The sequence below is a fragment of the Canis lupus genome, chromosome 5 (assembly GCF_011100685.1).
Source record: "Canis lupus familiaris isolate Mischka breed German Shepherd chromosome 5, alternate assembly UU_Cfam_GSD_1.0, whole genome shotgun sequence".
NCBI classification, from domain to species: domain Eukaryota; kingdom Metazoa; phylum Chordata; class Mammalia; order Carnivora; family Canidae; genus Canis; species Canis lupus.
In genome coordinates this window covers 83,577,557-83,602,519 of record NC_049226.1, presented here as the reverse complement: position 1 = coordinate 83,602,519, position 24,963 = coordinate 83,577,557, and the positions used below count along the sequence as shown (strand labels likewise).

Here is a 24,963-nt window from a genome sequence, read left to right as displayed (position 1 = left end):
AAGAAAATCTTCAAGCCAACCAATGTTAAGAAGTGCAGGTCTGATGAACTCACCTCCAACCACCTTCGGACGAAACCACAAAGCTGGATTTTGTCAACAGCCTCCAAGTTCTCCACACCGCAGGGTACACGAGCTAGAACATACATGGCAGATGGTGAAGTTACCTGTTGTCCATGGGGTTGGGCCCGCCCAGGAAGTACAAAAGGAGAAGGAAGGGTTTCTTCCCCCAAGAGAGCTAACAGCAACACATAGGGAGTCTGGGACCCCATATCCTGACCAAAGACGTCAACCTTTGGGTGCCTTCGTCTGCAACCTCACTAAGTCTCTAGCACATCCAGCTGCCTGGTATGCCTTGGTAGCTCCAAATGAGAGTGGAGATGGTGGCCTGGCATCTCTCAATCCCTCTCCAAGCCCACACTGCTGCTCCAACAGAAGCATCTCCAGGGGATTTTTTTCAAGGAAACTGATCACCACCTAAAATTATTCTACTGTGGGAGAGGCAGAAAGGGGAATCACTTTAAGAGCACCAAAAACTTGGACCCAATCACTATACATCACATACATTTCCAAGGGAAATGACCAGATGCAGACAAAGCTTTAAGTACAAAGATAGTCTGCAAGGTTTTGCTAATCATACCAAAATCCAAAAAGAACCTAAATCTCCCAAAGGGGATCATTCAAGTATATCACTGGTGCAAGCATTCATCGGAATAGAACGGAGTTTGTGTGGTGTGTAAGCCACGTGCACACCCATTCACACTGCCAGTTACGGAATATCAGAGCTGTGAGCACCTTGCTTACCGACATTTGTTTTATAAGGTAAAATGCATGGGGCATGAGGTTTTGAAAGGATAAGCTCAAAATTCCACCTTAAATTTGATAGTGATTAAGAGCACAAATTCTGCTGTGTGACCAGAGCTTGTGACATCTCAGGTCCCCTCATCTATACAATGGAGCTAATGAAAGCAGGATCACTGTGAGAATTAAATGAGATAAAAAATACGTAAAATGTTTAGGAAAAGCCTTGGTTTCTGTTGCAATTAACGCTTCCTTGTCGCATTATTATTGTTATTATCCTGCCTTGTTCACTTTTATTAAGATAACTGGATCTTTTATAGTCTTTGCTGTGAATATGTGTTCTCTCTGTTTTGTGAGAACCAGGACAATTTTCACTTTCTGACTTATGCTCTTAGTTAATTTCCTAACTTCTTTTTTTTTTTTTTAACAAGGGACACATTTACTTCTATAACCAGAAAAAAATAATAATAATAAGAGGTGAAAGTAAGTTATTTCCCACAGAAAGCTCCCAAACCTGCCTGGTCTTAGTGGAGGGCTGGTGCTCTATTTGTGACTCAGGTGCTTTGGTGTCTCAGTTGGAAAGATCCCATTTTACAGATGAGAAAAGTGGGATACAGAAGAGTGAGAATTTTGGCCCACGGTTCCTCAGCCAATTAGTGATGGAGCTAGCACTGAAACCTATAAATCCTGACCCCCAGCTGTATGAAAATAGATTCAAAGTCCTGCTTCCTCTGTAGGTCATGGGATCCCCATTACCAGAAGCAATCAGAGACCAATGCTCACCTCTCAGAACAGCCACAGGAAAAGATTCCTTCAATGTGAACAAAGTAACCTGTCAAGATTTCTCTAGTGTTGGGATTCTATAATATAACTGTAGATATACTGGACTTTTAAAAAGCCAATCATGAGGACAGTGCCTTCCAACAAACGTATAGAAGTTCAAAAGAAAATAAAAGGATCTCACTTATGGTGGAGGAAAAAAAAAAAAAAAGAACTGTAATAGTGGCAGAGATAAACAAACCTTCCCAATGTGGAAAGCTCTGAAAGATGATTAAATTTTGTACATTCTGCCCTGCCCCTTTCCCTTCAATGGCCATGTGTGTGAGAGTGTGTATGTGTAAAGAATACTTAACATGAGATCTGCCCTCTTAACAAATTTTTAAGCATACAATGTATTGCTGTTGACTACAGGAACAATGTTATACAGCAGCTCTCGAGAGCTTATTCATCTTGCTTGACTGAAATAGCACTGTTCACAATAGCCAAGATGCAGAAACTGCATAAATGTCCCTGGATTGTGAGTGGAGTGTCTATTTTCTAAGGAAATGTAAGTTGCACCCTCTCAGAACTTTGAGGGTAGGAATGGCTGCCGGCTTCTTTACATGGAGGGCTCCTCTTCGTGGTCACAAAAAGCAACATAAGCAGAAATCAATCCTTCCTAATTTTCAGATGAGGAAAGGAGCTCTGAGAGGCCAAACAGCTTGCCTCAGGTTAGAAGGCTTTGGATCTCCAGGTATCATGTGGTCCACTCTGTGGCAGTGCTAAGGAGCAGCCAAGGGACAGCCTCCAAGGATGTGGGCCCTTTATCTGGGAGAGGCCAGACACCACTCAAATCAGGTCATCCTCAAACAGGCCTTGGCTGACACTTGTCAGTGGGCAAAGTGGGGGCATCTGGTCCCAGGAAATTGCAACAGAAACCATCCACAGCTCCCTGCCTCATGGTCTCTTAGGAGCAACAGAGACAAGAAAAGGACCATGTGAGAAAGAGGCTCTCCGTCCTGGAGACCTGGAGCAGGGTTCCATGAGTGTGACCAGGGAGGTGATTTTAGGTCAAATTACATGGAATCACACAAGAAAGAAGACATCTCCTCTTCCGAAGTCTCTTTCATTTTGTCTTCATTTTAAATCTATTATGGAACACTTAAGATACACAAAAAAGCATATGAAATACTGCCACTCAGGTACCTACTATTCTGCTTAAGAAATCAAACCTTATCGATATAGCTAAAGTCCCCAAGACTCCCTCCCCACTGCATGACTCTGACCTTACCTCTACCCCCAAGAAGGAACTGCTATCCCGAACTTAGTGTTTACCATTCCCATGTATTTCTTCATATTTTACTATATCCATCTGTGCCCCTAAGCAACATGTATTTCTTGGGGTTCTCCAGAGAAACAAAACTAATAGGACACACATAGGCATACAGAAAGAGATTTATTTTGAAGAGTTGCCTCGAGTGATCATGAAAGCTGGAGGCCCTACAAAGCCAGTGGTATAGTTCTAGTTCAAACCTGAAGGCCTAAGAAGCAGGGAAGCCAATGGTATTCCCAGTCCAAGTCCACAAGTCCAAGAATCAGGAGTATTGCTTTCCAAGGGCAGGAGAAAATGGATGTCTCAGCTCAGAGGCAGCAAATTACCCTTCCTCCGCCTTTTTGTTCTGTCCAGAACAATGGATTAGATGATGCCCACCAACACTGAGAAGGGTCTTTCTTTACTAGGTCTACCCATTCAACTACCAATCTCTTCTAGAAACACTCTCATGGTCATACCCAGAAATACTGTTATACCAGCTATTTGGGCATCCCTTAGCCCGGTCAGGCTGACACATAAAATTAACCATCACACGCTGTCTTGTAGTTTTTATATATTTTTTAAGAACTTTATGTAAGTGGTATCATACATATGTTTTTCTTCCACAACTTTTTCCCCCATTCAATCTCAAATTGACAGGATCCATCCACCTTGATCTATGTCACTCTAGTGGATTCAATTTCATTTCTGTGGCCAAATCCAGTTGACACCTGTTTTTGTAAGCAAAGTTATTGGAAAACATCCACACTTGTTCACGTAAGTATTGTCTATGGCTGCTTGATCACTAAAATGGCAGAACTGAATAGTCATGATAGAGATTGCATGGCCTGCAAAGCCTAAAATATTTTCTCTTTAGCCCTTTACAGAATAAGTTTCTTGATCCCTACCATAGAGTCGTCCATTATGACTATTATCTAGCTAATTCATTCATTCTTCTATTGACGGATGTGTACGTTGTTTCTAACTCACACTATTACAGACTATGGGCATGAACTTTCTCACATGTATCTGTTTGTGAAGTCACATGGGAGTTTCTCTAGGGTTCATGTCTATAGATGGAAGCACTGGGTCTTAGGGTTTTTGTCTGTTAAACTTTTGTAGACATTCAATTTTTTTTCCTAATTGATTTTACTAATTTACACTCCCAACAAGAATGTAAAATAGTTCTATGGCACCAAGTTCGCAACAACATTTGGCACTGTGGCACATTTTGTTGTTGGTAGTCTGATGAATACCATGTGTGTTCTTCCATCACTTGCCCATTCATATCTTTTGCCCACTTTCCCATGATGGTGTTTGTCTTCTCCTAATTGATTTATATCCACTTTCCATGTTCTGGATATTGATCTTTGTTGGTAATATTGCTAGTATCATCTCCCAGACAATTGGCTCTTGACTTTCAATAGACTTTGAATAGGTTTCAATATCAAACCTTTTTGATAACAGGTTTAAAATAAATACTTAGGAATAGAAATGACAGGTCTCTCTTATGGTTTGTGCTTCTTTGTCTTGGGTAATTGTATACCCAAATGTTCAAATTCAGGCAATAAAGACAAAATGTTTTCCAAAGTATTTATGCCACTAGGGCAATGTCTCAGAAATCTGATAGACCCAGATTTACTCCAATACTAGGTATTTTCATCCTTTTAATTTGTGCCAATTGAGTGGATGAAAATAACCTTACTGTGACTTTAATTTGCATTTCCCACAGATGTTAAAGAAATACTAAATATCTCTTTGTGTGTTTACTGACCTTCTATACAGTCTCTACATACCAAATGTTGATTCATGTCTTTAATTTGGTTTCTGGAATTTTCTTTTTGATCTATAAGATCTTTTTTATATTTTTAATACTATTCCATTTCACGCTATGCATATTGTAAATATCTCCCCCCAGTTTATAACTTGTCTTTTCATTTGCTTTAAGGTGTCTGTTGAGAAACAAAAGTTCTTAAGTTTAATAAAGACAAATTTTCCAGTATTTTCTATAATCAATGCATTTTGTATCTTGTTAAGAAATCTTTCTCTACCCCTAAGGTTACCCAAGGTAAACTCTTGCAATATGTACAACAGGAGACTATACAAAACTGTTCCTAACAGCATGGTTCATAACAGCAAACATCGTGGAAACAACCAAACCAAATGGCCATCACGGGGAGAATGTATAAACAAACTGGTATACTCACACATGGAATATTATAAAACAGTCAAATTAATTACAGTGAGACATAATAATAGAAAAATCTTAGGGATATAATATAAAGTGAATAAAGCAATTCTCAGGGCAGCCCCGGTGGCCCAGCGGTTTAGCGCCGCCTTGAGCCCGAGGTGTAATCCCAGAGACCTGGGATCAAGTCCCATGTCAGACTCCCTGCATGGAGCCTGCTTCTCCCTCTGCCTGTGTCTCTGCCTCTCTCTCTCTCTCTCTCTCTCTCTCTCTCTGTGTCTGTCATGAATAAATAAATAAAATCTTTTTAAAAAGTGTTAGCTGTCATAAAGTAATTCTCAGAAGATGAAAAGCACCATGACACTCTTTTTATAAAGTTAAAAACAGTTAAATTTAAAACATACAGCTTAAGAAAACTTAAGTAGAATAAAACTATATAAAAAGAAAATAAACAGAATAGTGAGCATTTGGTGCAGAGTGATGGTTTCCTTGTGCTGCAGATAGGGAGACCATACTGTTTAGATATAGGATATTATCTCAAGGTAGTTTTTGTTTTAGATGATGTGTTGTTCATAAGTGCTCTCTGCATTATTAATAATAGTCGACCATAGCAAATAAAAGCAAGCCAAAATAATGGAGAGAGTATGCCACAAATCAGGGATTATAATTAATCCAATTCTGTCCATCTAAAATTTTAAAAAAATATTTCCTACACTGAAGTCATGAAGATAACCTTCTAAATCTTCATCTAAAGATTTTCTTAGTTTTTCCTCTTTGGTGTTTGATTCACCTGGAATTTATTTTTGTGTATGAGTTAGCAAGAGAATTGTTTTCCATATATATAATTAATTGTCCCTACACCATTCATTAATCTGTTATGTCATCTCTGTCACTAAAAGACTTGAGTAGGTGTGTGTCTGGCTTCTCCATTCTGTTCTGTTCATCTATTTCCACAATAATAGTATACCTTCTTGATAACTCTAGCTTTTTTAACAAGTCTTGGTGCCTGATAGAGTGATTCTGCACCTTAATCTTCCCCAAAGGTGCCCTCACTATTCTTAGCCCTTTGTTATTCTATAGCCAATTTAGAATAAGCCTATGATACCCCACAATAACCTGTTCAGGTTTTTATTGGAATTATATTAAATTTATTAACTAATTTAGTAAGGAACAATATCTTTTTTTTTAAGTACCAACATCTTTTAAATAGAGAGTTTACATATCCTTGAACATGGTATATCTCTGTTTATTTAGGCTTTCTTTTAAATAAATCACATATAGCTTGTATTATATTTATTCCTAAGCATTTTATTCTTGTGCTGCTATTATAAATAGTATTTTTAATGGCTTGTTGATTATGTACAGAATACAACTGACTTATGTAGATGGATCTTATATCTAGCAAACTTAATAAACTATCTTCTTAATTCTAATTATTATCTTTAGAGTCTCTCAGGTTTTCTCTGTAGATAACCATAATTATCCATGAAGAATGCCAGTTTTATTTTCTCTTTACAGTCCTTATACCTCCTGTTATATATACATCTTGTGCTATGCTGTCCAAAGATGCCAATGTAATACTGAAAAGAAAAGGTAAGCATAAACATCCTTGTCTCCTTCTCAATTTTAAGAGAAATGTATATCTCCTCATTAAGTATGAGGAGGTTTTTAAAAATATTTTATTTATTCATGAGAGACACACACAGAGAGAGGCAGAGACAAAGGCAGAGGGAGAAGCAGTCTCCGTGCAGGAAGTCCAATGTGGGACTTGATCCCAGGACTCTGGGATCACACCCTGAGCCAAAGGCAAATGCTCAACCACTGAGCCACCCTAGGCATCCCGAAAAGTTTTTAATAGATTTTGGACATATATATTTTGTCAGGTTAAAGAAGTTTCCCACCACAAGGATTGTAGAAGTACAGAAGGTCCATGCCTATATGTCCCAATTTGCCAAATTTACACCTGTCATCCCAGGATAATTATTATCAGTGCCCCTTTCATCCTCTACAGGGTTCTAGTTTGGACAATAAATTATATGCTCCCTCTAACAGAAGGGTGACGTTACATGGCGATGACAGTGAGGCAATTTGATCTATGATTATGAGATAAATAAGAGGACCTTGGAGGCTTTTGTCAGCCTAGAGGCTCTAGGATGTTTTCTGCCTCACGGGGAAATTTCCAACCTCAAGTAACAAAGCAATAACGACCTACTCCTTCTCTTTGCAAATTCCTGAGGAGAAATGCTCCAGAGACAACCACTCTATTGCCCGAGTTGCCATAAGAGAAGCGAGAAACACACACAAAATGAAGTAATTATCTTATCAAAAACCCAGCACGATTGGCAATCTGAGAATGAAGCTGACAACAACCTGGCTTGTCACATGCTCTATTTTGTCACTTACATCCTCAATATAAATGCAAAAATGTGAAAACCAAGGGCTATATTGAATGGCAATGGATCCATTCTGACGCTGGGCATGAGCCACTTATTGAAGACATAAATTATAGTGCTGTCACCATCTCCCTTCCTATTTGCAAATAAATGTTGTCATCTAATTGTACAAGACTTGAAGATTGTTTAACAAATTTCTCCGAGGAAGGACTTGCAGCAGCTTGGATTCCCTGGACACTCAGATTCTATCTCTCTACTTTGCTCGTCTCTCTGCACGTGGCTCTTTTTGTTTTGCATGACAGGCACTGTTATCCCCTCTTCTCAGCCTTTCATGGAGCTAAAGCTACAAAGATCTGATGTGTTTCTTGACTGATTCCATTAAAGAATCATTAAGGATGAGAGATGGAGAGAGGCAGGCTCTAAATAAAGTAGTGAAAGGAAGGCCTTTCTTGATGCCTTGAGGGATCACCAAGCACAATCACCAAGGATCGGGGCTCTACAGCAGAGAACCTCTTCTTCCCCCACTCTATCGTGCCAGAAAAAGAAGAAGGAATACAAAGACAAGGAGCAAAGACTGAGAACAAGGCCTGGAGTTACTGGAACACTTGGGGGGTTAGTGTTTCTGAGTATGTATATGTTCATTTGCTACTTGTACATAAGAGAAAACTTCAGGGATGACAGCACAAGCGATAAGGGCAGAACCACAGTGATGCTGGCTGGGTCCAACTCATGAATTTATTCATTACCCCACAACAAACTATTGGGCACTAGCTAGTTTGGATTCTTCCAGGAGCAGACTCTCAGATAAGAATGCAAGTGCTGGATCCCCAGGTGGCTCAGCGGTTTGGTGCCTGCCTTTGGCCCAGGGCGTGATCCTGGAGTCCCAGGATCGAGTCCCACGTTGGGCTCCCGGCATCGAGCCTGCTTCTCCCTCCTCCTGTGTCTCTGCCTCTCTCTCTCTCTCTGTCTATCATAAATAAGTAAATAAATATTTAAATAAATAAATAAATAAATAAATAAATAAATAAATAAGAATGCAAGTGCTAGCAGTCTGTTTGGGAGACAAAGGAAACACCTGAAGAGGAGTTTGAAATTGGTAAGAAAGAGGAGTGTGGCCAATAAGAACACCTTATCAAGCTCCCCCTATGGTGACCTCTGAGATTTGGTGCCTGGCCTGTGCCTTGGACTTACCCTGCTAGAGAGCAGAGAGCTGGGGTACTTACACACTCTGCCATTACTTGAAAGCTGCTTTTCCAGGGGTGTTAATTTCCCCATTTCTGGTCTTCCAGACAAAGGTCTACCCTGTCCCACGCCTTCAGTGGGGCAGAGAGGGCTTCAGCAACCTAAGAGAGTCCCCAGGCAAAAAAAATATAGACACTAGCAGGAAGAAAACAGGCCAAGTGACTTTAAAATGGTAAGGGTTAGGAGAGAGGGACGGGGCGCCAAGGTCTGCTACCAGATCCTACTCTTGCCAAGAGCCATGCTACATGCCCTGGCTCTAACTATGAGCAAGTGAGAGAGGGTCTCTGAGGCCATGCAGAACTTGCTGGAGACAAACAGCAGGCTATGTGTTGCTGCACTTCTCTTTCCTCTTCCCAAGACAGACAAAAGGCTGCCACAAGCCTACGCCCTGCGTGTGCACCCTGCAGTCACCTCTGCATTGCCAGGGTCTTGCACGTCTGCCTGTCGTATGTCTTCATGTCCATCCCTCCCTCTCTCGGTCCCTCTCCCCAGGCTCTGAAATGTCTCCTTCCACTTCATCCACATCATCTCATAAAAACACTGATGTTACAGTTGCATCAAAAATAACAAAATACCTAGTAATCAATTTAACCAAGAAGATGAAAGACCTAGATATTGAAAACTATACAAATAAATGGATACACCATGCTCATGGATTGGAAAATTTAATGCTGTTGAACTGGACATTCTAACCCAAGTGATATAAAGATTCGATGCAACCCTGATCAAAATTCCAATGGCATTTTCCACAGATATAGAACAAAAACATCCTAAAATCTGTATAAAACCATAAATATTCTAAATAGTCAAAGCAATCTTGAAAAGAACAAAGTTGGAGGCATCACACTCCCTGGTTTCAAAGAGTATTAAAAAGCTATAGTAAATAAAAACACTATGGTACTGGCATAAAAACACATAGATCAGTGAACAGAACTGAGAGCCCAGAAATAAACCCACACCTACAGGGGTCAATTAATTTATAATAAATGAGCCAAGAGTATACAATGGGGAAAGGATGGTCTCTTCTATAAATGGTACTGGGAAAATTGGAGAGCCACATGCAAAAGAATGAAACTGGACCACCATCTAACACAATACACAAAAATTAACTCAAAAAAATTCAGATTACAAATCTGAATATAAGCCCTGAGACTATAAAACTAGAAGAAAATAGGCAGTAAACTCTTTGGCATTGGTCTTGGTGATGGTATTTTGAATCTCACACCAAAAGCAAAAGCAATGGAAGTGAAATAAGCAAGTGGGACTAGAGCAAACTAAAAAGTTTCTGTACAAAAAAAATAAATAAATAAGAAACTAAAAGTTTTGCACAGCAAAGGGATCCACTAACAAAATGAAAAGACAACCTACTGAATAGAAGAAAATGTTTGCAAGTCATAGATCTGGTAAGGGGCTATTATGAAAAATATATTGAGAACTTATACAACTCAGTAGCAAAAGAAATCCAATTAAAAATGGGCAGATCTGAAAAGACTTTTTTTTCAAAGAAGACTTACAGGTACATGACAAGATTGTCGACATCATGAATCATAAGGGAAAGACAAATCTACAGCAAGATATACCTGTTAGGATGGCTATTATCAAAAAGATTAGAAACAAAAGGGGCTGGAGAGGATGTGGACAAAAGGGAGCCCCCTATGCACTGTTGGTGGGAACATAAATTGGAGCAGCCACTTTGGAAAACAACATGGAGATTCTTTAACACAGTAAAAATAGAGGTACTATATGATCTAGCAATTCCACTTCTGGGTATTTATCTGAAGAAATTGAAAACACTAACTCGAAAAGATATATGCACCCTAATACTCACTGCAGCATTATTTACAACAGCCAAGATATGGAAACAACCCAAGTGTCCTTCAACGGATGAACAGATAAAGAAATTGTGACATATACACACGATGGAATACTATTCAATCATCAATAAGAATGAAATCTTGCCATTTGCAACAACACAGATGGATCTCAAGGGCATTATGCTAAGTGAAATAAATCAGACCGAGAAAGACATATGCCATATGATCTCTCTCCTATGGAATCTAAAATAAAAAATTTTTAATTAAAAAAAAAAAAAAAAAAACAAGCTCATAGCTACAGAGACAGTTGCCAGCAGTAGGAGTAGAGAGGTGAGAGAAACTGGGTTTTTGTTTTATTTTTTAGTTTAAAATAAATTGACAAAAAAGTAAATAAATAATAGTGATGAACGATACCTTTATTGAGTACATACTACATGCTAGTTACTAGGCTAACTTACGGTTATTATCTCATTTAAGTCCCCTAAACAATGATACCCTCATGCTCATGCTCCCAACCCTGCTCCTGTCTCATTCCACCTGCCAGATGAGGCCTCCTTAGAAAACGACGTGACCCAAACCAAATGCAAGGTGGCCCAGGCAACTGGTCACTCCCCGCCCTGGGTGAGCCGGGCAGTGTTTACCCAGACCCGTCAAGCCCGGCCTCTGTGGTCTCCTGCAGCTGCAGTCCCACATGGCCTGCGTCCTACAGAAGGCCCCTTCTGCTCCATTCCGGGGACTAGCCCCACCTCCTAGGCGTAGCCATGCCCCGCATCCCCCATGTTAGGGTCCCCGGAGGCAGGAGAATGGACAAAATGGCTTCTGTGGTCATTTGCTTTAGACAGATGTCACATTTTGCACCCCTTTCCTCCAGGCTTCTAACTTTGCAGCCTGAAAACGAGGGACTGGACTGAATCAGGAACCCTCGAACTCTACTCTCATAAGTCAGGATTCCACTTCTCACAGATCAGTGCATTACCTCGTCACTGATGATGTATTTTCATGGTGCTTTCTAGACACAGTGCCCTGGTGATAAGGGAGTAGTTTACATGGTGGGGATCCAGGCACCTGGCAAGGTGGTAGGAGACTCTTGGGGGGGGGGGTACATCTGGGTGGCCCCCTCGGCCGCTGGTGCAGCCAAAGAGCTCAGAGTCAGAGCTTGGGAAAATTCAGGCCAAGAAGGGTCAATGACGACGAAAGGAAAGATAATCACTCTCTACCGGGGGGAAAAGCAGCAAAGGAAGGCCGAGCTGCTTATCTTGCTTTCTGGCAGAAGGAGGGACCACCAAGGCGGTATTTCAAACACCCCTGGCCGCGCTCCCCAGCACCGTCCCCCAGGCTCCTGCAGAGAGAACATCCTAACACAACTCCTCATTTTCTTCTGCACTTTTGAAGTCCAAGTGTGGTCTGGTTAATTAGATGCTAGCAGGGGCCAGGGACCCTGGGATCCAAACGCAATAAATTCCGTCTCTGAAAGACACAGAGGTCAGGAGCGCAGGAGGCTTGGGCGCCCGCTGACCTGTGGGGCATTTGCTGGGCCAGGCTCCTTAGGGTGGGGGGCGAAGGAGCAAGGGGGCAGGGGGGCAGGGGCGGAGAAGCCCGTTGGAATGCACAGTTTCAGCCACTGTCCACCCCTCGCAGGAGGCTGGCCCGGTAACTGCCGGCCTTCCTTCTGCCTCCTGCTGAAATCCAGCCCACTGGCGCTGCTGTCTCTCGGGGGAGCCCCCCCAGCCCCCCGGGCCGTGGGCCACAGAACCAGAGGCTCCTTTGCCCAACCTCTACCCCCCACTTCTCCGACCCCAACGACAAGGAAGCCCCAACATGGGCCACCCAGCCTGCGGCCTCCGGAGCCCCGGCTCCCAGCAAGGTGCACGTGGAGAGCAGGTGCGCTGCAGTCCGGGTGCGGGTCCAGGTGCGGGTCCAGGTGCAGGTCCAGGCCCGGACCCTCCGGCCTCAGTCTCCCCACCGATGCTCCTGCTCCGGGGGCAGCTCTCCAGGCCCTTCCCGCCCCCCTTCCTGAGTGAGCACCCCCCGCTGTCTTTGCCGGGATTCTGACCCCTTGGCCAACCCTGGACGATGCCCCATGCCCCGGGCACTCTGTGGCTTCCTGACTCCACTACGCGTGGGTACGGAAACCCACGGAGCCCGAGGCTAACTCCTCAGGGCGCATTTTGAAATATCTCTGTGGCTTTGCTTTGTTTTGTTTGTTTTCTTCTTCCTTTGAGTGTGTTTTGATTGGGGAGCAAGGTGGTTAGTCACGCACGCGGCTTCTGCATTTAGAAAATTACTGATTCAGCAGTTTAATTACATTTGGAGGCCTCTAAATAGGACGCTTTCCCTTTATTTAGACAGCCTGGATCTTCTTGGTCATGATTTAGGAATGTGATAATGCAAGTATTGCTTTATCTTGAAAACTCACTAAACCACCAGAGCAGTCTCTCCACGCAAACGGAATGCCACAGCGAGACACCCGGGTTTGGACATCCCTAAAACCCGCTATTTAAGATTTCTTGTCTGGCAAAATCTACCACCGCCTGCTGCAGCGCTGGGTGGGCGGAACCGTCTCTAATTGCGGCTCTCCTGGTCTATTTCCGTAGCACAGAGTCACGCAGCTAGAATCATTCCTCACTCCTGCACCCCGGCTTTTCCATTGTTTTTGGAGAGGCCCTTTTCTGTTTTACACTTTAGCAAGAGGCAGTCTGTTGCGGTGGTAGGAGTTCTGCTGAGCCTAAAGGCCTGGACTCAAGGCCTGCTTCAGCACCGTCTTCAAGATTCAGAGACCTGAGGTAGGAAATCCCTAAGAGCTGTTTCCAGTTTAACCGCCCAATAGTCTTAATCAAGAAGGGTCAAAAAACCATTCCCAGAGATGAACTAACTCAGTGGCTTCCATCATCTGCCTACTTTTTGGATCTTAAAAATAAGTTGCTGGAAATTTCAGAGCTGTGTCTGAGAGGGAGGCAAATTATGAAGAAGGATCCTGGTCAAAGGAAATCTTCCTTCACCTAGTAGGAGGTGTCAGTGCTCTGGAGAAGGAGGGGCCCAGAAACTTCAGAGGCGGGAGAGCCTCAAAGAACCATCTTCTCTTCTTCTCTTCTCGATGCAATCCCCAAACTCCCACTGGGAACCCAGTGGGATGTGACTCAGAGCCCAGACTAAGCCTCTCCCAACACTGGGCAGGCCCTTTCCACCAGCCCACCCGTCAGGACAGAGACTTGTCCCAGGGTAAGGCTGGGTACTTGGTAGGGCGGGGCACTCCACCCAGAAGAGGAGCCTCTAATAGGTCCACGGCCTGTACCAGGAAGTTTTGTCTGGAATATGTTTGATTCCCTATACTACTGTTGAGAGGACTCTATTTCAAAATATTTAATATCCTATCCCCAAGCAGATTCCCGAGTAGAAAGTCTGCTGTGGGCTCATGTTTCACAATCATGTTCAACTACAAGGAATAATGATCAGAGTTCTAGCCTCATTTTCAGTAGAGCCTTGTGCCCCCACCACAGGCTGCCATCTTGCCCCTCACCTCTCCTGCTTCCTCATCTATCAGGCCCTGACCATCTAGAATTTTTGGCCATATCTGTGGGTTAAAGAAGGTTGTGTGATGGCTAGGGTCTTGGAACCTGACCTCTAAACCCTCTAGAGCCACAGCCACCATCCACTTCATTGGGGTCCCCTGAGGAAGATGTGTGCTCAGTGGTCAGAGATCACAAAGATGATCTACACTTCCTACAGGCTCCTGATGAACCAGACTGGCCAGGAGGATAGCAACTTTTATTTAAGTGAGAGTCAGCAAGGGTAGTTCCCTTTCTGCTTCCCTTTCTCTGCTCACATACCAGCCCTCTACATCTCCACAGCTAGGAAAAGCCAAACCAAGGAGGGGAGAAAGAAGGCATTTTTCCTTAGTGCCCTCCAAACCAGAAAGTTCTATGTGCTCACCTCATTCCATTCAGTGACCCTTTGTAGTGTGCTTTTGGCTAGATAATATGTTGAGATGTATTTCTCTTTTGAAAAAAAAATTATTAAACTGTTCTTCAAAAAGTGATTAGAGTTCTTCTGCCAGCCATAACAAAGTAACTGGAATCAGATAAGCCCTCTTGCTGTAAACAACTAGAAAACTGTACAAAACATATGAAACAACTGTTTTTCCATTATTAGATAAAAGAAAATGCAGGTCTGTGATCCATGAAGGAGAGAAACATGAGCCTCGCATTGCCCTGGCTTTCTGTTTGAACTTGCTATCCAGACCACGGAGGGGGAAGGAACCCAAACAGACCACAGCGGTCTCTGTGAGCTGAAGAGGCAAAGATCAGAGTTCTGCTGAGGCAGCTGGAATCTGTGGGTGAAATCTTGGACAGAAAGGAGTGGCACCAAAAACAGAGCTCCAGAAATACTATAAAGGTCCTCTTGAATCTTTGGTCAAATTCTAAGCTACATTTTCACAGAGCAAGACACCAAGAAACTTGGCTAAAAACAATTACTGAGTAGTTGTGAGCTGAGTGGAGATCCCACAGCAGTGGGAGACACAATGGTCCCAACCAACTGGAGTTAAGTCCCTGAACACCCTTGCCATTCAGTTAAGACTCTAGAGAGAATACACCTTATCACTCTAACTCAGTGGACTGCTTTAAAACCACCTAAGAAAGATTCTTTTTTAAAGCCTAAAATAAGTAAGCTATCTTTTAAATATAAATTGCCTATCCAGAAAAAAAATCTATATTCCTTAAAGGAAAATAACAAAAACTAAACAATGTGCCATCCATAATCTTCAGTATGTGATCAAAAATTACTAGCGATGTGAAGAAATAACATGTGATCCATAATCAAGAGGAAAAGTAAGTCAAGACAAATAGACCAAGAGGGGTAAGGGGATGGGCAAAATGGACGAAGGGGAGTAGGAGGTACAGGCTTTCAGTTATGGAATGAATAAGTCACAGGGATAAAGGGTACAGCATTGGGAATATAGTCAATGGTATTGTAATAGCATTACACGGTGAGAGATGGTAGCTACACTTGTGGTACACCCAGCATAACATATAGTTAGCAAATCACAAGTTGTACACCTGAAACTAATGCAACACTGTCTGTCAATTGTACTTTAATGTAAAAAAAGGAAAAAAAAGACCAAGAAATAATAGATATGTTGAAATTAGCAGACAAGTATTTTTAAATAGCTATCATAAATACTTTCAAAGATTTAAAGGAAAATATAGTGAGGCAGAATAGATGCAAAATTTTAAGAGAGATGGAAACTATTAAAAAAAAAAAAGAACCAAAGAGAAGCTTAAGAATCAAAAAAAAAAAAAAATATCTGAATTGAAAATGTTAGTAGATTGGCGTAAAAGCAGATTAAACATTGTAGCAGGAAAGATCATTGAAAAAGAGCAACAAAAACTATCCAAACTAAGCACAGAGATTTAAAGACAAAACAAAATGGCAGACATAAATACAATCAACTAAACTTTGACAAGAGAACAAAAGCAAATCAATGGAGAAGGGAGTCTTTTCAACAAATGTTGCTAAAACAAGTGGATATCTACATGCAAAAATTTAATCTCAACATGCACCTTACATCTTTCACAAAAATAAACTCAAAACTATAAAACTGCTAGGCCAAAGACTAGAGGAAAAAATGTAGGCAAATTTGTGGTTGGCAATGACTTAAAAAAGAGTATGATCTGTGAAGGAAAAAATTGCTAAGTTGGGCTTCATTACAATTAAAAATTGCTCTGCAAAAGATACTGTTAAGAGAATGAAGCAAAACATAGACTGGGAGAAAATCATTGCAAAACACAAATCTAATAAAGAACTTTCTGAAATGTATCAAAAACTCTTAAAACTCAACAATAAAGAAACAACCCAATTTATAGATAGGCAAAAGATCTAAACAGACACTTCACCAAAACAGATATATAGATTATGGATAAACATATGGAAGATGCTCAACATCATGACATTAAGGAATTACACATTAAAACAGTAATGAGATACTACATCATACCTATTAGAATGGGTAAAATCAAAAACACAACACCAAATGCTGACAAGGTTCTAGAGCAAAAGGAACGCTCATTCATTGCTGGTGGTAGTGAAAAATGGTACAACCACTCTAGAGGACAGTTTGGCAGTTTCTTAAAAAACTAAACATATCATTACCATGGGATCCACCAGCCATGCTCATGGGTATTTGCCCAAATGAGCTGAAAACTTATGTTCACACAAAAACCTGCACTTTAATGCTTAGAGCAGCTTTGTTCATAATTGTCAAAACCTGGAGGCAACAAAGATGTCCTTCAATAGTGAATGGATAAATGGATAAATTGTATATCCACACAATGGAATATTATTAGCTCTAAAATGAAGTAAATTATCAAGCCACATCGGAGAAACTTCAATGTGTATTGCTGAATGAAAGCAGTCAATCTGAAAAGGCTACATACTCTACAATTCCAACTACAGAACAGTCTGGAAAAGCGAAATTATGGAGACAGTAAAAAGATCAGTGTTTGCCATAGTTTGTGGGGAGAGATGAAAAGGTGGAATGCAAGGAATTTTTAGGATGGTGAAACTATTCTATGACACTGTAATGGTGGACACATTTTTATACATTTGTCAAAACCCATAGAATGTACAACACAGAGTGTTCCCTAATGTAAATTATGGACTTTGGGTGATAATGACACTTAAGTATAGGTTCAAATATATCACTGTATATTTGACAAATATACCACTTTAATGCAAGATGTTAAAAACAGCAGAAACAGACAAATGTGAGTGAAGGGGTATATGAGAACTCTCTGTACTTGCCATTTTTCTTTAAATTCAAAAGTGCTCCCCAAAAAAAGTCTCTTGGTTTTTTAAATGAACTTCAGTTCCTAGGAAGCTTTGGTGTCCTATGGGGTAAAAAATTCGAGGGCCAAGAAAAGAGGAGAGAGAGTTGGACGGAGAGGAGAGGAGAGGAGAGGAGAGGAGAGGAGAGGAGAGGAGAAGAGAAGAGAAGAGAAGAGAAGAGAAGAGAAGAGAAGAGAAGAGAAGAGAAGAGAAGAGAAGAGAAGAGAAGAGAAGAGAGAAGAGAAGAGAAGAGAAGAGAAGAGAAGAGAAGAGAAGAGAAGAAGAGAACAGCATCTCCTCTCCCTCCTCTCCTCTCCTCTCTTTTCTTTACTTTTTCTTTTCTTTATCTTTTCTTTTTCTTATCTCCCTCTCCTCTCCTCTTCCCCTCCCCCCTTCCCCCCCTAAAAAGAAAAAGAAAAAGAAAAAGAAGACAGATAGGGGGGCTACTAAAGAAACAGTAATGCCAAAGATTGTCCAAAATTGATGAAAAATACCACTCTACAGATCCAAGGTGGTCAACAAAATCTAAGCAGGATAAACTTAAAGAAAACCATACTTAAACACATCATAATCAAATAGTGAAAACCAAAGATAAAGAGCAAATCTTTAAAGGAGCCAAGTGTACGGGAGGGTCACCTGACAGAGAAAGAACCAGGACCCGTCATCATTGATTCCTAACCAGCAACAACACAAACCAGAAAATAATGGAATATTTTTTTAAGTGGGGGAAAAAGAAAAAACGCATGTCAATTGCAATTCTAAATCCAGTGGGAAAAAAATCTTTCAAAATGAAAGTAAAATAAGCATATTTAAACAAAAGCCAAGAACTTTTGTCACTACTGGATTGGACAACAAAACATTTTTTTTTCTTTAGGAAGTTATTCAGACTGAAGGAAAATGATACCAGATGAAACCTCAGATCTGTAGGGCAGGAAGAAATTATTCACTGCAAACCATAAATATAGGGTTAAGTAGAAAAGACTTGTTTTTCTCACTTCTTAATTTCTTTAAAAGGCAATGAACTATTTAAAACACTAACAATAATGTATTTCAGGAAACATAACTTATGTAAAAGTAAAATGTATGTAAACAGTAGCATGGGGCGCCTGGGCAGTGCAGTCTGTTAAGTGTCAACTCTTGATTCAGCTCAGGTCATGATCTCAGGGTCCTGAAATCAAGCCCTGCCTCGGGCTCCACGCTCAGCAGGGAGTTTGAGATTCTCTCTCTCTGTCTCCTCTGCCCCTCCCACCCCTGTGCTCACACACACTCTCTCTCTCAAATAAATAAATAAATCTTTAAATAAAAATAAACAGCGACATAAAGAACAGGAAGGCCAGATGTCACTGTATCACTACAAGGTTAATAAATCATTTCAATAAGTGATTATTTCATACATGATAAGGTATTAATAAATAAGTCTAGGGAAAAATTCAATCTAATAGATAAAATGTAATACCAAAAAATGCCCAATTATTTCAAAAGAGGTCAGAAAAGGAGTAAAAGAACCAAGGGGACAAAGAGAAAGTAAATGGAAATATGGTAAGTTTAAATACAACCATACAAATAATTGTGTTAAATGTAAAGGCAGAGCATTTCAGATTAAATTTTTTAAGTAAATGCCAAACATTGAAGTTTACAAGAGACTCACTTTTTTTTTTTTTTTTTTTTTTTTTTAGAGAAAGAGAGTGTATGTGTGCATGTGTGCCCACACAAGTGGAGTGTGGGGAGGCAGAGGGAGAGGGAGAGAATCTCAAGCAGGTTCCAGGCCCAGTCCCGATGCAGAGCTCAATCTCATGACTCTAAGGTCATGACCAGAGCCAAAATCAAGAGTCAGATGTTTAACTGACTGAGCCACCCAGGAGCCCTAAAAGATTCACCTTAAATATAAAGATAAATGACAAAAAAAAGTATGCCACACAACATAAATTAACTAACAGCAGAGATGAAAGAGAGGACATCCCTAACTACACTCCAGACATTGCAAGGATAAGAAAAGACTATTCTAAATTATTTCATGCCACAAAATTTGATAATCTGATGAAATTGACAAACGTCTTGAAAAGCACAAATCACCAAAACTGATACAAGAAGAAACAGGAAATATAAAGAGCCCTATATCTATTTAAAAATTGAAGCTATTATTGAAGACCTTCCCACCAAGAAAACTGCAGGTCCAGAATGCTTTACTATTGAATTTTATGTAACATTTAAGAAAAAATAATGCCAATTCTACATAAACTCTTTCAGAAAACAGAGATAAAAAAACACTTTCAAACTCACTCTATGAGACCAACATGATTGTGAAACCAAAACCAAACCAAAGGGTAGTCATAGAAAAGAAAACCACAGACCAAGATCCTTGTGAATAGAGATATGAATTCCTTAGTAAAATGTTAGCATAGTATACATGTACATATTAATATAATTAAATAAATATAATAGTAATATATATAAAGTAATGTATCATGACAAAGTAGAGTTTATTCCAGGATTCCAAGAATATAACATTCAACTATCAATCTATGTAAGTTAGTATATTAACATATAAACTGTATGTATCTCAGTAGATGCAAAAACAGTATTTGAAATTTTTCAAATTCATAAAAAAAAAACAGAAATGAGTTTTCCGCAACCTGATAAAGAATATCCACAGAAAACTTACAGCTGACAAAAGACTGAATCCTTTCTCCATAGGATAGAGAACAAGGCAAAATGCCTACTCTCACCACTTCAGCATTTTACTGGATATATTAACTAGTGCATCAGAGCAAGGGAAAGAAATAAAAGGTATACAGATTGAAAAGGAAGAAGTAAAACTGTCTTTATTTACAGGTAATGTACTCATTTATGTAGAAAATCCTAAGAAAGCTAAAAAAAAAAAAAAAACAGGAGAACAAAGTGAGTTTAGCGTAGCTGCAGGATAGAGGCTCAACATACAATAACTAATTATATTTCCATATTCAGGCAACAAACAATTGGAAATTGTAATTTTAAAAGTACTGTTTATGATAGCATCAAAAAACATGAAGTATTTAGGGAAACATTTAACAAAATATATGCAAGAATTGCAACCAAGACTTGAATAAAGGCAGTTTAAGACTTAAATAAATGGAGAGATATATATGGGGTTATATATCCGGGTGGCGCAGTTGGTTGAATATCTGACTCTTGACTTCAGATCAGGTCATGATGTCATGACGGAGCCCCACATTGAGCTCCCCACTCAGAGGGAGTCTCTTTGAGGATTCTCTCTCTTTCTCCCTCTTCCCATCCCCCCATTTGCCTACAAGCTCACCTGCTCTCTTTCTCTCTCTGAAAAATAAACAATTCTTTTTTAAAAATGAGAGATATACCATGCACCTGGATTGTAAAACTCAGTATTGTAAAGATGGCAATTGTTCCAAATTTGATGTATAGCTGCACTGTCCAATATAGTAACCACAAATGGATCAAGCACTTGAAATGTGGCTAGTTTGGTTTAGCATGTGGTAGAAGTGTAAAATAAAACCATATTTCAAAGACAGCACAAAAAAATAATGCAAAATAACTCATGAAACATTTTCAACATCTATATTACACATTGAAATGACAATAATTGGATATACTGGGTTAGACAAAATTCATCATTAAAAATAATTTCAACTTGTATTTTTTTTACTTTCTTTAAAGTGATTATTGGAAATTTTAAAATTACATATATGGCTCACATTTGTGGCTCACATTATATTTCTAGTGAAGAGCAATGATTCATGGTTTTGTGGCATACAACAGGCTTTTTGTAGAAATTAGAGGGCTGGTTCTAAACTTTATGTAGAAGCTGAAAAAACCAGAGCAGAACAATTGTGAAAAAGAAGAAAAAAACTAAAGGATTCATATTACCTGATTTCAAAACTTATAAAGCTACAGTAATTAAGAAAGTGTGATAATGATGTGAAATTAAACACAGAGCTGGTATCATGCAGTCTGGATTTAAAATAACGCGAAAAAGTGCTGGATGTGATGAATCTCCATGAAAAGGTAATCTAAAACCATAATGAGATACTACTATACCAGTAGGTTGGCTAATTATGAACCTAATAATGTCAAAGTGCCAGGCAAGGATCTAAAGCACAATCTAAACTCTCATAGACTGCTGGCGGCAATGTAAAATGTTACAGCCAGTTTGGGAAATTCTTGGTTGGTTTCTTATAAAACAAGGCCATGTCAACCCTTGGGCCCAGAGATTCCACATCTACTTCTAGGTATTTATCCAAGAGAAATGGAAATATGTGTACAAAAAAAAAAAAAAAAAACTTGTACAAGAATGTTCATAAAATCCTATTCATAAAAGCCAAAACCTGGAAACAACCCAAATGTCTATCAGTAGGAAAATGGATAAGCAAACTGTGGAATAGTCATATTACTCAGCAGTAAAAAAAAAAAAAGAATGGTCTACTGATGCATGTTGCAAAGTGGATGAATCTCAAAAACATTGCATTGAGCAAAAGAAGCCACACACTGAAGAGTACACCTTCTATCATTCCATTTACATGAAGTTCTAGAACAGGAAAAGCCAACGTACTTTGGCTGAAAGAAATCAGAATAGTGGTTGCTTCTGGTAGAAGGACTGACAGGAACCGCCTGGGAGGGGAAACAAAGCAGCTTTCTGGGGTGTTGGAGGTGTCCTATATCTTTTTTTTTTAAGATTTTATTTATTTATTCATGAGAGACACACAGAGAGAGGCAGAGACACAGGCAGAGGGAGGAGCAGGCTCCACGCTCGGAGCCCGATGTGGGACTCGATCCTGGGATTCCAGGATCATGACCTGAGCTGGGGGCAGATGCTCAACCACTGAGCCACCCAGGCACTCCAAGCATCCTATATCTGGATGGAGATGTGGGTAACATGGATGTAGGCATTTGTCAAAACCAATAGAACTAACCCACTTAGATATTGTGTACCCCCATACTAAACTGAGCACTATGTGAATTGCACTTCAGTTTTTTGAGTTTCTTAGCACTACATGTTTAGCACTTCTGATGAAACAACACAGAGAATTAATTAGTGTGCCCCAACTTCATTCTTCCCCCTGCATTACCCCCTCCTCCCATGTCATAAACGTTGACAGCCTGGAGTAAATTCCTCTATACCCTCCTCTATGCTTCTAAGACTCACAAAGTCAAATCCATATTAAATAGGAAAGGGCAATAGCACTTGTCTGTGTGTGTACGTGGTTTTCTTTTGTTGTTTGTTTGTTTATTTGTTTATTTGTTTTAATGAGAGTTCCCTATGCATGTGTTTCTGCTACTTGCTCCTATCGCCTCACCATACTCCAGGTCATAGCTACACAACATCCCATTGCATGAGAAAACCACAATTTCTCTCTCTACTCACTTACCTCCACTTCTTCCATCCCAGTGATGGACCATCAGGCTCACTCCAGTTTTTGTCATTATAAACCATGTTGTGTAAAAAAAAAAAAAAAAAAAAAAAAAAAAACTGGTATAATCATATACCTCATCTCCCTGGTGCTTTTGTTTTTATAGGAGAATTTCCCAAAGTGGGACTGGTGAGTAAAAAAGACAAGTGGGTTATTTGTTTTAATAGATATTGCAGATTACATTCCACAAAAAGGTTGTAGAAATCTCATTCAGCGTTCGGTCTGATATATTTTAAGTTTCTGCAGACTGGCTCCAGAAATGGAAATAAACTATGAACATAGCATAATAATCATTTTAGGCAATTCATCTATGCTTTGAAGTGAAAAAATTCAGCAACATATCTAAAGCCACAAATAACCAAGTTATTCTATCAAAATACATTCTGAGAGGCAGGAGAGCACGATGGATAAGAGTCAACCCTGGCTAAGGAACTGTCCAAACCTGTCATGCATCCATTTCCATGACCTTGAATAATTTACTTGACCTGTTCGTGCCTGAGTTCCCTCGTTAACAGAAATGTAAACCCTAATAGTGCCTATACCATGGAAGATTAAGTAGAGATAACGCGAGGAACCTGGTACATGGAGAGTGGACAGTATCTAATCCATGGAAGGAGCTTTATAAATGTTAGTTATTATTGGGCAATTTGCTTAACTTCTCTGAATCTCTGCTTTCTTACCTGTAAAATGGGGCAAATAGCACTAACCATCTCATGGGCACATTAGAACAATGTTTTTTTTTGTTTTGTTTTGTTTTGTTTTAATTTATTTATTCATGATAGTCACACGGAGAGAGAGAGAGAGGCAGAGACACAGGCAGAGGGAGAAGCAGGCTCCATGCACCGGGAGCCTGACGTGGGATTCGATCCCGGGTCTCCAGGATCGCGCCCTGGGCCAAAGGCAGGCGCCAAACCGCTGCGCCACCCAGGGATCCCTAGAACAATGTTTATCTCAGGTTAAGCTTTCAGCACAATAGCTAATGTTATTAAAATACAATACAAACATGAAGGAGGAGCCAGGTTTAGGCAGAAATCTAAATATGATGTGGCTGGCACTCAAACCTTCCAACACTCAAAAGGAAGCTAAGTTCCTGCCAGGCCTGTTGATGATACTGAATTCTTGGAAGGCCGTGCAAATCTTCCAGAATGCAGAAAGAAATCGATAGGCACCCTCCAAAGATTTGCTTCCCTCCATGGTGAATGATGCACATTTATCTCTTCCTACAGCCGAGTGGCTCTGAACAATTGAAGAGTCTGGAGCCACTCCGAGTTGGCGGCTCACCCAAGCAGAGGCCTTCTGCCTTCCAGGGTCTGCCTGCAACTCTGACCTTCACGAGGCCCACAAGCCCAGGTGAACAATGTGACAACTGAGGCTACCAGAAGGCTCAGTGCGGAGTGACCTGGAGTGTCAGAGGAAGTCAGTCATTCAGGTAATCTACACTGACCGAGCATTCACTGTGCCCTAGGGCCCAGACTCCAGACAAAAAGTGGGGGCACCAGGATGCAGAAAGCTTGCCCTACATGATGAAGACAAGAGACCCCCCACTGGCCACGTCCACCAGGGACTGCCATTCAGTAGAAGGTGCCTAGATTGTCAAATTGGAGGTTCTTCAACTCTGTTTATTAACTCAACTATAGATTTTTAGTTAATTTAAAAAATAAAAAAGCTCTAAGTCAAGTCAGTGATTGTATTTGGGAAAACCAAGCAGAAACATGCCTATTTTATCTCCTTACCAGGGTCAAACAAATAAACTTGGCTTTGATTTACTAAAGGCTCCTAATCCTGCTTTTTACTGAAAGTTAAATATCCCTTAGTTTGGGGACAGAATAATCAGCCCAGGTGGTCAACTAAACTGATGGTTGCTGTTATGAGCCTGGTGCCTGACGACGAGAGGTACAGAGGGAGTACTGGCAGCTGGATTCAGGGAAAGAACTCCAGAGAAGCCTGTGGCTGCCCAGGGCTGGACACTCAGGTTTGTCCATGTGCCCCGAGATGACCAGATCTCATGAAACTATTCACTCGGACCCCTCCCATAGCCTTGATTCCCACTGTGAGGCAGACTGTCCCCAAACTGCAACACTCATACCCATTCCCAGAGGGTGGTCCCACTATCAAGGGACCAAGGAAAGCCAGTTTCTGGTCATAAGTATGGAATCTGAACAAAGGATGGTGGCTGCTCTTGGATGACACTGGATCTAGCGGAGAGGCTCAGGAC

The 24,963-nt window shown here is 40.6% G+C and overlaps 1 long non-coding RNA gene across 2 annotated transcripts in view; it reads right to left on the bottom strand.

Moving 5' to 3' along the window:
• The window catches only part of LOC119871971, a 53,085-nt gene that overhangs the window by 2,697 nt on the left and 25,425 nt on the right, over positions 1-24,963 (bottom strand). For both annotated transcript variants that reach the window (XR_005360234.1, XR_005360235.1), the window contains exon 3: positions 54-133. This is a non-coding gene — a long non-coding RNA (uncharacterized LOC119871971). The remainder of the gene's footprint in view (positions 1-53; positions 134-24,963) is intronic.